At 39.7% G+C, this 13,611-nt stretch overlaps 1 protein-coding gene across 2 annotated transcripts in view; it reads left to right on the forward strand.

The window, feature by feature from the left end:
- GRAP2 (GRB2 related adaptor protein 2) overlaps positions 1-13,611 on the forward strand; it is a 103,487-nt gene that overhangs the window by 15,405 nt on the left and 74,471 nt on the right. The window contains exon 1 of one of the 2 annotated variants that reach the window (XM_084506806.1): positions 8,984-9,017. The exons of the other annotated variant lie outside the window; for it this stretch is intronic. The gene's annotated coding sequence lies outside the window, so the exon portion shown is untranslated. Of the gene's footprint in view, positions 1-8,983; positions 9,018-13,611 lie in introns of those variants that run through there. 2 annotated transcript variants of the gene reach the window in all.

Here is a 13,611-nt window from a genome sequence, read left to right on the forward strand (position 1 = left end):
GATGAAGAAATCAATTCCTTGCTTTGTTGGAGACTTTGTGTGTGATCATATACAAGTACTTCAAATTATCACAAGTGTAACTTATTTACACTGTAAATTTTGCACTGTCCAAAGCAACACCTTGACTGCTCCATGCTTATTGCTTGCCCTGGTGTGACTGCTGAGGATTGTAATAAGGCATGTCCTCACCGTAAACAAGTAAAACATAAGCAATGGTGTTTTGGAGGTGAACTTGAGCTTGATGCTAGGCTGCTCCTTTCTCAGGGCATCATACCTGGGCCAGCTGGCAGGGACAGGGCAGCCCATCCTCTGAGGAGACAGAGGGTTTGGGTAGAAACTTGTTCACTTGTCCCCTTTCACTGAAACCATGTGCAGAGGCTGGTCAGCAAGGTGCATGCTGATTATCATCAATGAATTAACATCAGTGGTAAGGTTGTTAGATTTGCAGATGCTTTAGTTTCTTCCTCTTTCTTCTGGGTGACAGAAGCTTTCTTTGACAAAGTGTGCCATACGTGGCTGTTCCCTTATTTTTGAGTCCTAGCCCCAGTGGGAATGCTGCAGATCATGGTGTTTAGTGGTAACTGTGGGCTTCTTTAAAAAGAGGGAGTAAATGAAAGGTGAAAAGAACTCAGAACACCGCAGTAGATGTCTAGATAAAATTCTGGCAATTTTTTCTGCTGTTTTCAGCCCTTCCAACCTGAGATATTCCTAGCGTATTGTTCCTTTACATACACTGATCCTATGAAGCATGGCCTCTTCAGATGAAGAGGCAGGGATTAATGAACCACATGGAAACACTAATTTGTCTGAGTTAGAGGAGATTAGCTTACTTAGACCATTAACATAATTAATCTGAGGCTAGAAATGCGCATTCAGTATTGCAGATGTGCTGGATTTTTAAGGTGTAGTCCAATACTACTTCTAAAAAAAAAAAAAAAAACAACTTCCTAATACATATTTAAAGAACTTGATCTCTGTTCTTTGAAGGCATGTAGAAGAAAGATGTCTCATTGCTTTAATAATTTACCTCTACAGTGTCGTGAGGGATCCCAAAGTTCCTCTGGGAGCTTCAAATCAAGGGCTATAAGGTATATAGGTTCAAAGGAATAAGCCATCAAGGAATACAAGGCTCTTGTTGGGGAAAACAGTTTTGCTTGCATTTTGTGGGGCAGTGAGAGACTTACAGAGATGCTTCCTAAAGCTGAGAGGAGAAACTAGAAAAAGAAAAGGGGGCTGATGAGAGAGTTCATCTCTGCCCTAAGAACATGTATGAAGTTATACCTGTTTCTGTAGCTGTGCACCCCCCAACTACTAAATCGTTTTTTTTTTTTTTTCCTTTCCCGGTCTCGAGGTTTGATATCGATGCAGTACAGTTCAGACTGCAACCAGTTTGCCTTTAGAAATTCTGTTTTAAGATTTCTACAGTTACAAATCTATCTGAAAAAGTATAAAATATTAAAGGGCTGGTGCTAAAATGAATGTGCAGGCTGAAGCTGTTATAGGAAAAGCATTTGGGGAAAAAAAAAATATGATTTTGGGATATAGCTTGTGTTGTTCCTTGATTTGGTTTGAGGGAATTCAGTAACTCTTCTGGAAACATTTTTAATGCAGAGCTACTAAGTGAACTTGTTCTAGCAATGTTCCAAAGTGGAGCCCTGAGCTTTATAACCTTAGACATGGGGTTTTATTTCCAGCTCTGTGAGAGTAATGGGAGGAGCAGCTTTTCTTTTTGACATTTACTTTAATTCATAAAAATTACAGGTATCTGCCAAAATATCCTAAATTGTGGGGGAGGTGGAAATTGGGTCACGGAGAAAGATTAACATTGAACAAAAATATTTGCCAGCAGTTTAAGATGAGAAAGTGAAAACTGTGTGCTGTAGAAGAATAGGCTGCCTGTGCTCCTGTGCTTTTACACAACCACTACTGGCTTATTACCTTAACTGAGAACGAAGAAGGCTAGAGTCAGGCTAATTTTCTTTGTGCTTGTTTGCTCTTCAGCTTTTATACATCATCTGATCCCCATGTTCTGCTCTTCTGACAGGAGATACTTGGACTAATTTCAGATATCTTTGTGGTTAGGGGATGCAAGACCAGATTCTCAGCAGACAAACCTTCCACGGGGGTCACATCTTATAAATGCAAAAAGCTGCAGACAACTTGCTAGCAGCAGCCACAATGGAAACCTAGCTGCTTCTCTAGGTGGACAGAGGGAGGAAGGCAATGTGCCCACAGTGGATTTTAATATATTCATCAGTGCCAGACAGATTCTGATTAACAGCGGTTGTCTCTTTCACCGAAGCATGACGATCAGGGACCATCCATCCTCTCTCTCTCTCTGCGTGCTGCCTTCCAAACAAACCTCACCAGTCACTTATTCTCCCATTAGTCCTTTATCAGACAGTGTTTAAACCGCCACTTGAAATCAGCCACATTGAGTCTATTATTGGCATATCCACTTCTATTTCCAGTTCTCAGCTTCTCCAGTCGATGAACTTGTGTTATCATTATTTAGTCTTCAGTGCCTTCAAAGCCTTCTGCTTATTCTTTCCATCTTGGCTTTTAAATCTATTAACTTCTTGTTTTCCCTTTCCAGCATATTGAACACCCTTTGCAAGCAATGTCTGACATTCAGTATGAAATACGGTATAATAGGTCCACTGATCACAGAAAATAACATGACACTGTTTTGTATTAAGTGTAGCTGGCACATTTAATAGTAAAAGTTTATCTGAAAAGGACACTTTGGGGTTGAAATTGCTACCAAGTTTTGAGGGGATGGGAGGCAGAGTCTTCTCTGTGAAGGTTCTGTGTTTCTGTAGTGTTTTGTTATGCACAGAGATCTCTTCTCCTAATAGATCCTAAACTGCTTAAACAGCTATACACATTATGCTTGAGCTACAGCTCAAAGTTAGCTATTTCTAAGGTTAAATTTAGTTAGCTCTCAGCAATGTTGTGTGACAGTTCATGACAGAGAATAAAATATACTTTCAGTAGAACTGCAAGGAGGACATTTATGCTAAGTGAAGTGTACTGGAGTTGTGGTTAAAATGCAGGAGGGATTTTTACTTGTAAAGACTTGCTACAAACAAGGGTACACAAGTCAAGCCTCCAGAATCTCTTGTGCTGTCTCTGGTAGGCTGTGTAGAGAAGCCCTTGGTTCCTCTGTTTTCTTGATCAGCTAAATATTAGCTTAAAAAGAAGGGTGTCATGTACGAATTGCAGCCTGTTTTCTTCAGTACATGAGTATTTTTAGAGGTCTCAATGTCAACCTTCCAGCTCAGTCCAGCTTGACAGTTTCATACTGGTTACATCCTTTGCTGAAAGGATTCAATTTCTTTCCCTGCTGCTTCCTTCTCAACTCAGTTTTTCAAATGCCCTGTGATGGGAAAGAGATGGGTTTGGGTGGTCTGACATGCATGGGTGCATTTTACTTTACTGAAGGTCAGGTTGCTTGTATTTAGGAACCTGCCTGAGGAGAAGTCTTAAATTGTCAAATACGTGTGCACATGCATCTGGGCTTTGCTAGCAGTGTTAAGTTAAACCACATATTTTAGTTACAATTGAGTTCTAGTTCATCATTGCTGTGATAGGGTATCAATATAGGGTTGGGTGAGTTGCAGGATGCTCTGGGTACTGTACAGATCCTAAGAGAGCATGACAATTATTCCTGCATCCATACTTTGTCCTCACAATGGGCCAATTCTGAGGATAATGGGAAACTTGTCTAGTCTGTTTTGGTCTTGTAGCCAGGGAAGAAGCTGCTACCTATTTTATAGAGGTGTGCGGAACATATACTGGTATGCTGCCAAGTGGAAAATTTCTAATTGCTGGAGAAAGACTGTGAGGCTGTGGATTGTAAAACACTGCTTCAGAGTCTGTTTAGCCTGCGGTATGAGAAACAAATGGTAAGATAATGTTTTAAGAAGTCCATCACCTAGAAAATTAAGGACTTGTTTAGTTTGTTTAGGGTTGTTATAAATCAGGTTTTGTATTGCATAGAATACTTCCCCGTTTAGGGCAGTGTTTTCCCTCTTGATGAAATAAACGACTTTATAGATTTCATTTAGTTCATTTTTAGGTTTTGATCCTAAATCTTCTGCTTCTTGCCTGACACTTCCTATAGCTGCCCATAGACATCCTTCATACCATCCCTTCATATATTTCCCCACAATTATCCTGATGCTTTGTTGGTAAGACATCTTTATTTTTCTACATAAGAGCAGATCAGAAGATTGGGAAATGCAGGGACAACCCACAGATACAAACACAGATGAATGTGCAAATAGCTAAGAAATACACAGGCAGATAGTACTGCATAAATGTTTTATCTTTTATACACAGTCAGTTCTTGAGGATTAAGCTCCTGAACAATGAGGGCATGCTAATAGTTTAAGTAGTAACAAAACGAAGGATAAAATGCAAGAAGTCTATCTTCAGGAAAAGAACTGAACACGTTGGTGTTTGATTATAATTATTTGAACATCTTAAATGAAATTTGATTACACAGATTATGAGAGAATACTGGCAAAAGCTTGTTTGCAAGTCTGGTGTAGTCATCCTGAGACCTACAAGTGGCTAGACATCCTTGATGCTTGAACGGCATTGTCCAGAATCTGATCAGATACTAAATGGCTTTAACCATGATTGTTACCTTCATCCTAATGATTTGCAGTTCCTGGACCATAATACTTATATATTGCCTTGAAACCCCAGAATTTCACTTTTCATCTCCAAGACCACTGTGTTCAGTAATGCAATGGCATTCAGCAGCAGAAGAATTAGATATCATGGACCTGACTTTTGAGTTCTTTGAATGAAACAGAAGATGAGAACCCCTGAGGTGAACATAAAAGATCTTGTGGCAACAGTAAGGGAAGGATGATTTGTCTGCTGGAGTAACTGAATTAGGAGATGAGACATGTAAAGAGAAGCTGATGCCATGGGAAAGGCTGAAACTAAAATATGCATGAGAGAAATACAAATCAACATTATACCAGATTTTCATAAAATGCAAGTTTAATTTGTGAGTCCTCATTAGCAATGACAGTAGAACAAATTAGCCACAATAGAATTGCTCAAGTCCCTATTTTTGAATGCAGCTGTATTTTGCAGAAGTACAGGTAGCTGGAAAAGCGTTCTGAACCCTTTCCGTACAGGTGTGATCAGAGAATCGACAAACAAGTGGTAGAAAATGGCACAAAAACAAATATAAAAACCTTTATCCAAAAGTGTATGTCTAAAACTGCACATGTTTTCACCACCAAAAACTCTGCCAGAAATAATTGCTCTCATTTCAGGATGACTATTTACAGCAGGTATTTGCTAATGGGTATGCTAACAGGTATCTGATGCAAATACTTGTTGACCTGATTCCCACTTAAAATAAGTGAATTTAAAAAGTTTGACCAGTTTAAATAGGCAATAGCAGGGAGAGGGGATATGGGAACAAAATAAAGGAAATAATGAGACTGCATGATGCTTTTCTGGGAGGTTTTTTATACTCTAGCTAAGGTTAAGTGTAAAAACTTAAAATGAGCAAGGAATCATACCCCACTATATGCTGGGCTGGGTACCAAGCCTCAAATTTCTAGGTAGTGCTATTATATGAAGCTGTGTTGTGCTCTGGTCAGTATGGGATTGATCATCACTAGTTAATATAGATTCAGATCTTTTAAACACCACAAGCTTTCCTCTGCAAGTGCTGCTCACTTATCTGTAGCTTTGTTGTGGGGTCATTCTATGAGCAAAGATATTAAAAAAAAAAATCCACGCAATCCCTCATCCAACTTTATCAGAGCATATGGAGGGAAGCTGTAGCAAGACTCAGCCCACCAAATGAGAATTCAAAAGGGAGAGGAGGAAAATAATATTTAGTTCTGCAAGAGAAAATATTAAAGAACATCACTTCACAAGAATACTTAAAAATAAAATTGAAGCTTTAAAATATTACAGTTATGGAAAGACATTTCTTTAATTCAGTTTGTTGCTTCTGCTTTTGTAGCTGTTGATGTCTGTTTGTAAGCTTTCCCCTTCTCCAAGGGGAAAATGTGTTTAAATTAAACTGTATGCTAGAAGCTTGTCTAAACTAACGCTGAGGTTTTGACATGAATAAATTTAAGGAGTTGGCCTTTTGCTTAAAATCAATCACTTCATAGAGCAAAAACTGTTAACAGCAGTTAAAACTACTGCACCGCTCAGGCCAGAGCCCAAGGATGGGGGAAGGGGAAAAATGATGGTCTGCAGCAAAGAGCAAACAGCAACGAGGCACCTCTGCTGGAAAGACAAAGCCTGACCTAGTTCTGCACTTTACAGGCTCCTGTGAAAAGTTTAAAGATCCAAGCTGACTGTAGCAACCTGATAACATGCGTGTAGGGCGGAGTGTGTGATTTGAGAGAGGCAGAGCTGCTCCCCAGCTGGGGATAGCTGTGGGGCTGAGTGGCTGTCACTAGGGAGCAATGAAACCTGCAGCCTTGAGGAGGGAAGCTGGGGGTATCAGAGCAGGGAAAGAGGGATGGGAGTTAAACAGGAGATGCTGTCAGCAAAGCTCCCTATGGATTTACCAAGGATTTGGGTTCTGTTTCATGAAACAAGGCGTTTGTGTGCAGATAAAAGCACTCCCAGAAAGCCCTAGTGCAGTGCAGCCTCACTTGTCACACAGTGTCACACTGCTCTTGGCACAGTCCCAGGCTTGATGCTGGCCTGATCTACATACCAGAAAGCACTCACCCAAAAACAACAACCTAAATAGTGACATATCTAGGTACAGACTTACAGGCAAAGCAGCTACCAGCTTCAAAATTCAGGTGTGATTTTTGCTCCCTCTCCACCTGTGAGTTTTGTCTTCTACACCACTCCTGTGAACGCTGCTTCGTGACTTGATGACAAGATCACACCAAGGCCTACTTACACAAGTGGGAATGCCACCTTTATATTCTTCCTCTGCTTCCTAGGGCCAGGTGGGGATTGTTCGGCCTCTGAGCTAATTCATTATGCTGGTTTGAAATAACCCTGCAGCTATTTATTACAGTTCGATATATTCCTTCTTTGGAATGCAGGAGTGTGCCTGGAACTGGCATAATTCCCTGTCTGTGGAGGAATGAGCTGATGTCTTCTTTAGAGAAGCTTTATGGCTCCTCTTTACTAGCAGACACAAGAGTCCTTGTGAGCAATGATCTGCTGTGTACATGTCACATGTTAATGTGCTGATGTGAGATAGCAGTGTATAGCAGACGCTCTTCCAGCTCCTATGAAAATGCAGTAAAGATGTAATTTTTGTTATATTAAATGTTTTTGTTATTTTCACAATAACGCAAGTTTAATTAGCAAATTCTTAATTTAAAAGATATTGCTCAGATATGCAAATTTGGACTGTTTTTTTCAACAAGCAGTATTTGTTTGCTGACTGCCTACTTCCAAACACCACTGACCACGCAGGATGTGCTTTTTAATTTAATAGTTTGTGTGATACAATGGTTTCTGGTTTGTACTTCCATGGTTGTGCCTTTTTGTTTATTCTGAAATGCTTAGTATTTTCTTTTTTGGCAGGAGTATTCTCTGTTAAAGTGCATCTTCAGAGCATTCACTTACTCCAGGATGCTCTGAAACAGTTTTGTAGGCTCTGCAGAAAAGCTACGAGCAGAATGCAAAAATCTGTTTGGCAGTGACATGTCTTTCAGTGGAGTGAGTGCCCTGAGTGCCACCACCATTCATTTGTAGTGAATGATGCAATGATGTGGCAAGGTGAAAGAGAGAGTTGATGCTTTAGCTCATCTACCAAAACAAATGATTTTTTCATCTGGGTCTAAGTACATCTCTCTGACTGGACCTACCTAAAACCTAAATGTCAGTAATAACAGCTTAACTCTAGACTTATTTAATGTCTAGAAATGGCTTTAGGTTTGAATTCAGGGGACTAGCAGAGGGGACTGTGTCAAGGAAAAGCTTGCCGTGTCCCTGATGAAATTGTTCTTGTTTTACAGGTAACTGGAGAGTTTTTGGTTTTGTAATTGGCAGAGTTCCTGCCCAGGTCTAAAAAGTGGATACATGCAAATGTGTTAACAGTTCCTGACTTTCATTCTTAGATTTTTTTTTAGCCTTTGTCAACACTTACTGTTGAATAGTAAGTGTTGAATAATCAACACTTACTGTTGATTATAAGAGTTAAACTCTGGACAATTTGAAAACTGTTGAAGCACCTGGGCATCTCACATTGTACTCACCTGGGGCTGACAGTAAGAATTGTCAGCAGCACAAAGGTGATGCTGATAACGCACTTTAAACTGGAGGACTGATGGCCCTACCTGAGCTATCACAAAACTTGGTCAGCAAACACTAGGAAGCCCACTGGGAGTGAGAGAATGAAGAAATACGAATACACATAGCACTGACTATGAATTCACTTGGCCTTGGAGTAGGGTACAGACCTTCTATCTGCTTGCACACTATCACAAGATGAAGAGCTTCAAAACTTCATTGCTCAGGTGTGTTTCCCAAAAGCTGAAAGGCACTGAATGCAGTAGCAAGGTGGATGGTCTGCACAGAAACTTTGTGACTGTGTGAAAAAAAGGTCTGACTCTGAAGTTTCATGGCCACTGGTGACATCAGCTCATGGGGCTGGTAATCAAGGATCAAGCAAGGCGACTTGTGGGTTTTGAAGTGCTTGCACCTGGTGCTTTCGTGGAAGGAAGCTTCAGGGTTATGCAGGAAGCAAGGTTTGAGGCAGCATCATCCTCCTTCCTGTTGAAAGCCCTCTGTGAAGTAGCTTGGTTTGTCTCTGAAAGGCAGGAAGCAGCACCTGCAAGGCAGCAAATAAAGATGTCTTAGAAAAGGAATGCATCACAGATGGGGTTGGGGAAGTATGTTATAATCATGCTAGTTGGTGCGTAAATTGCTTAGCATAAATGTGGTCATGCATTTTGGTGTACTTACCAAGGGGGAATGTGCCACAAGGATATCTGAACTGACAAACCTGACTAGCCAGCCTGACTCCTGCTCAGAGGCTTCCTCAGATGGAGGTGATGCTTTTACATATAATGATACTATATATATTCTTTTCTGTGAATGAGGTCAGTCACTTTTTGCATCTGGGCAAACCTCTGATGTTCACAACATCCTCTGTCAAGGAGCTCCACAGTTTAACTATTTTACTTGTGTCACTAACTTCTTTTATTTGCCAGTCCATCTGTTTCTTTGCTCTGTATTCAAGTCATTCCATATCCATTCTTACCACTGTGTCTGATTTTGGGGGAGGTCTGGTTCCTCTTTAACTTATATGGTTTTGGGAGTGGGTGAGGGGCATACATGTACCAGGACATGATGTGGTATTTGAAGTGTTAGCACACCATAAATGTATACAGTTGCCTAATGATCTGCTTTGGTCTTTGCTCCTTCTTGTAGTTAGAATGTCATTCTACTTATTTTTTTGACCCGTGATGAGCACCAAGCTGACACTTTCTCAGGTCTTTTACAGTGCTGTGTTCTGAAGTAGTCATTGCCATCTCAAAGCTAATAATTTGTGTAAAATTGCTGTTTTTCCCCATGGGTGTTGCTTTATCTATACTGTACTGCCTCATTATAACACGTCAGTTTTTCAGCAAGATAGTGTGGTTGTTCTTTATCTTATTAATCTGATTAATATAGGCACCTCAGCAAAGTTTGCCGTCATAGGGTGTAACCTTTTTCTAGACCTTTTCTGAATATATTGAACAGACATGTCCCAACACAGATTCCTAAGGGATATTATTGGTGACCTTCTACTAACAAAGCCCTTCTATTCCTATCTTTCACCTGTAACATAATCACTTGAGGACTTTTATCCCATGGCAGGTTAGTTTCTTTAAGAATCTCGGGCAATGATCTTGTTAAATTCCTTTGCCTTTATAGAGAAGGAAGGGTTGAGATTCTCAGAGTGGCTGCTCCAGCTGTGCTATGCCACAACTGGGGTGAACTGGCTGCTATCAAATAGTTCTTCAGAGTAATTTAAAGGAAACTGTGATGAATAGCAAATTGCAATCACTATAGCAAATTGCACATAAGCATAAGTTGCTAAATCTAAGTTTCTTTTCTATTAATAGAACATCAACAATAAGAAAGTTACAGTTTTGTTCTCTGGTACTGGATCAGCCAAGGAAAATGATTTTAAATGTATAGGGCAGTCATTCTGATCTGCATAAATGGGAAAGAAGGCTGCTTGTCTGTAAACATTAACTGTTGAGCTACTTTAATCAGAAATATAATCATGGCTATAAATCTTAATGAGTTTGTTTTTATGCATGCAGAATGGGTTCTGCTTTCTAAGATCTTAAATTTGGAGGAGTCTCGTCTCCTTGTTAATAAGGCCACTTGGTAACCTAAGATGTGGAATTAGGAACAGCACCAGAGCATGAAGCTTGACCTGCTGATAAACCATATGGTGCTATTATATTATAATGATGTCACTCCCTGCCCCGTATGCACACAGGAGCTGTTAAGCATTCATTTCTTAAAGCTAAGTGAACCCAGGTGGCATTGTGAGTGACCCAAGCCTCCTCCTTGGGATTCTCTGCTGAAGCATGCTAAGAGCAGTTAGGTGTTTATGTGGTGTGAAACAGGTGACTGGAATGAAACTGCAAAACAGACTGCCGGCCCCAGACACTGACCCCATGGGGGAATCAGCGAGCGAGATGAAAACAAAAAATTATCCCCCTGTACGCTGCTGCTTTAATCCTGATTTGTACCAATGCCAATGTTATGAGTAGGAAACGTTATGTAATTTTGTCAAAAATAAGCAGGTGAATGGGTATTATTGTCTGACATTAGAACAGGGCATTGTAATAAACTTCCATGCATTTAGTAATTTAGGTCATTGCATCTTCTGGCTTGGCTAGATAAATTACTTGAAGGTCATCTCCTTGCCTAATGAAGTGAAATCATCCAAGTCTCGTTAGTTGTGGAACAATTCAGCAAAGTTAGAAAGGCTTGAAATGTATTCATGCGTGGTCTAAAGAAGAGCTCTGTTTCCAGAAAGTTACCTACAGGTAGCAATATAGATGAAAGAGTAAACTTAAAAATGGGAAATAGTGCAGTGGGGAGCACACCACTTTCAAACCTGCCATAGCAATCCATAACAACATGGGAAACATTGTGTTCAGGTAATTGTTACAGTTTCTCGAGATAAATCATTGTGGCAAAATTAAGTGCTGGTGACACCAACACAATAGGAGCAGTTTGTCATGCCAGCCTGCTCAGTTCAATCTGAAACAAGGCACTACAGCGAAAGAGAATGTTTTCGGTGAATTCTGATGAAGTTGAGAATGACTTAGCACTCTGAGTTGTTTGGCTTTTTTATTACTGGATAAAAAAATATTTAAGATAATGAAATTCTCATTGATTAGAATGTCTTATTCTACTGCTAAATAGGCTATTTACAGAGAATGGAGACTTTTCTGGTAACTGAGTTCCACAGAGAAAGACCCTAAAAAGGCTTCATTACATGTGAGATAGGATAGCAGCATGCAAAGCTTATGTCCAGGATGACAATGAGGGTTGGTGTCATGACCAAGTTGTAAATACAGCCTAGAAGAAGAGATTGCTAAGGGATTCCTGTCTAACTCTCAGTAGCTCGGTAAGAACAGTAATAAATCAATCAAACAACTATAAAATATGAGTGGTAGAACACTTCTGAAAAACAAGCTTTATATTTTGACTGCTGTTTTTTAATACTTCATAAATATTGAAGTCGATCTTTATAAACCAGTATCAGCATGCCACTGTCAATACAAGGAAAACTCTTTACCCATTTATGATGGATTAAGGTGCTCTCAGGCAATCTTTTTGATAGAATCTGTAAATGGCTTTATGACAAAAGTTGCTAAAGAAAAAAACAATGGAAAAAGTTTACTTACTGTGGTAGCTGGCAAAAAATGAAGCTTCAACCCAATTCAGCGGGAGGATAGATGTTTTCCATAGGGATAACAATCAAGTATCCATACGATAAACTTTTATGAATTATGTTGCCTTATTTTTCATTATCTGTGAAGCTAATGCTGTCATTACAGTATTCTAATATGGTGCCTGATTTGCTAGAAAAGGATTTCCTTATGCATCTCCAAAGGAGGTCTAATCAGCAAAGAATTGCATCATGTTGGTTTGGGATTTTTGATCAATGTCTCAGGGAGTGAGCTCGAGTGACAAAATTATTGGAAATTAATCTGCAATTTCTATGCACAGGGCTCATATCTCATTGTGAGTTGTCATCCTGTGATCTTGTGAAACAAATGAGTGAGTCCTGGTCAGGCAACAGAAGACAGACAATTCAATCCTGTTTTATTTCAGGAAAAAGAGAAATGAACCTGCCCAGGAACTTTAGGAAACGTAACTTTATGATAAAGCTTAGTGGCATATATGGTATCTGCTGGTACCTGGCTTAATGAGAGTAGGTCATCAGAATTCCATGGGAAGGTCAGCCACTGAGAGCTGCTTTTTCCCCTGATTATGTTCATATTAATTGTTGTGCCCATGGAATAATAGAATAAGCTTTATATTATTCCCAGTAGAAAATATTTTTTGCTGCCCATTTAGAAAACAGCCTTGAAACTTTTTTGTGAGGAAAATATTTCAGTGACACTTGACGTGAGAGGAAGATTTCATACCTTTGTTTTGTCCTTTGAGAAGACAACTGCAAGGCCCTCACTGACAGTACTTGTAAAATGGCATGCTTCTTTATCTATCCACAGTTAGCCCTGAGTACTGGAAGCACAACACCCAAAATTAACATGGAATCTTTCTTACAGGCTTACCTATTCCAATATTACTACAAAATTGTTTGTGGGGGACCATCACAAGCTTTGTGCTGATTAATGGCACTGTGGAGTAACGTGAAAACTTTTTGTTGATCTGTCTGCTTTTATCACTGGCTATCAAATTAAAATGCTTTAATGCATCATAATACAGGTGATTTACAGAAGCATTTGGCATGAAAACAAATGCCTATCTTAGTTTGAAAATAATGAACTAAAATCAACCGGTAAAATTGATTTTACACAGCCTCCTGCAAAGAAGTAATTCTGATGATGATATTGCGGGTCTTAGTGGAGCAACTCTAATCAACATGCTAGGTCCCAGTAAGAGTATTGACAATTACGCATTAGCAATGAGGTGAAATGTCAGGATTCAAGATCCTGTTTGTTTATAAACTGAACCACAACCATCAAAGCTTGAAGTCAAAGAGAGGGAGTGTGTGTGTGTGTCTATATCTAATCCTAAACTGTTGACAGTACCACAGATGCACCAAATGTAGTTGAAGCGCGTATGCTATGAAATCTAATGAGCAGTCTTGCTGTTGCTGATGAAGATCTTGTCAAGACTGAACAATTTATTCTTTATCACTGTGGCCATACCCATGACAGCACAACTGTTAATACCACCAGATTAGTTCTATTTTCTCATAAAAAAGTAAAACAGTAGAAAACATTCCACCCACTCATCCCGCGTCGATACAACATATTCACTGAGCAGCCCTAAAAGTTAGCTGCTGGCACCAAATGGTCTTAAACATGATCATTAGCAAATGCAGAGCCATGTGGAGAAGGAAAGGTAGAGGGAGGTTTCCAGCCTGGATGGAAAACTCCT

This window comes from Aythya ferina (assembly GCF_964211825.1).
Source record: "Aythya ferina genome assembly, chromosome: 1".
Classification (NCBI taxonomy): domain Eukaryota; kingdom Metazoa; phylum Chordata; class Aves; order Anseriformes; family Anatidae; genus Aythya; species Aythya ferina.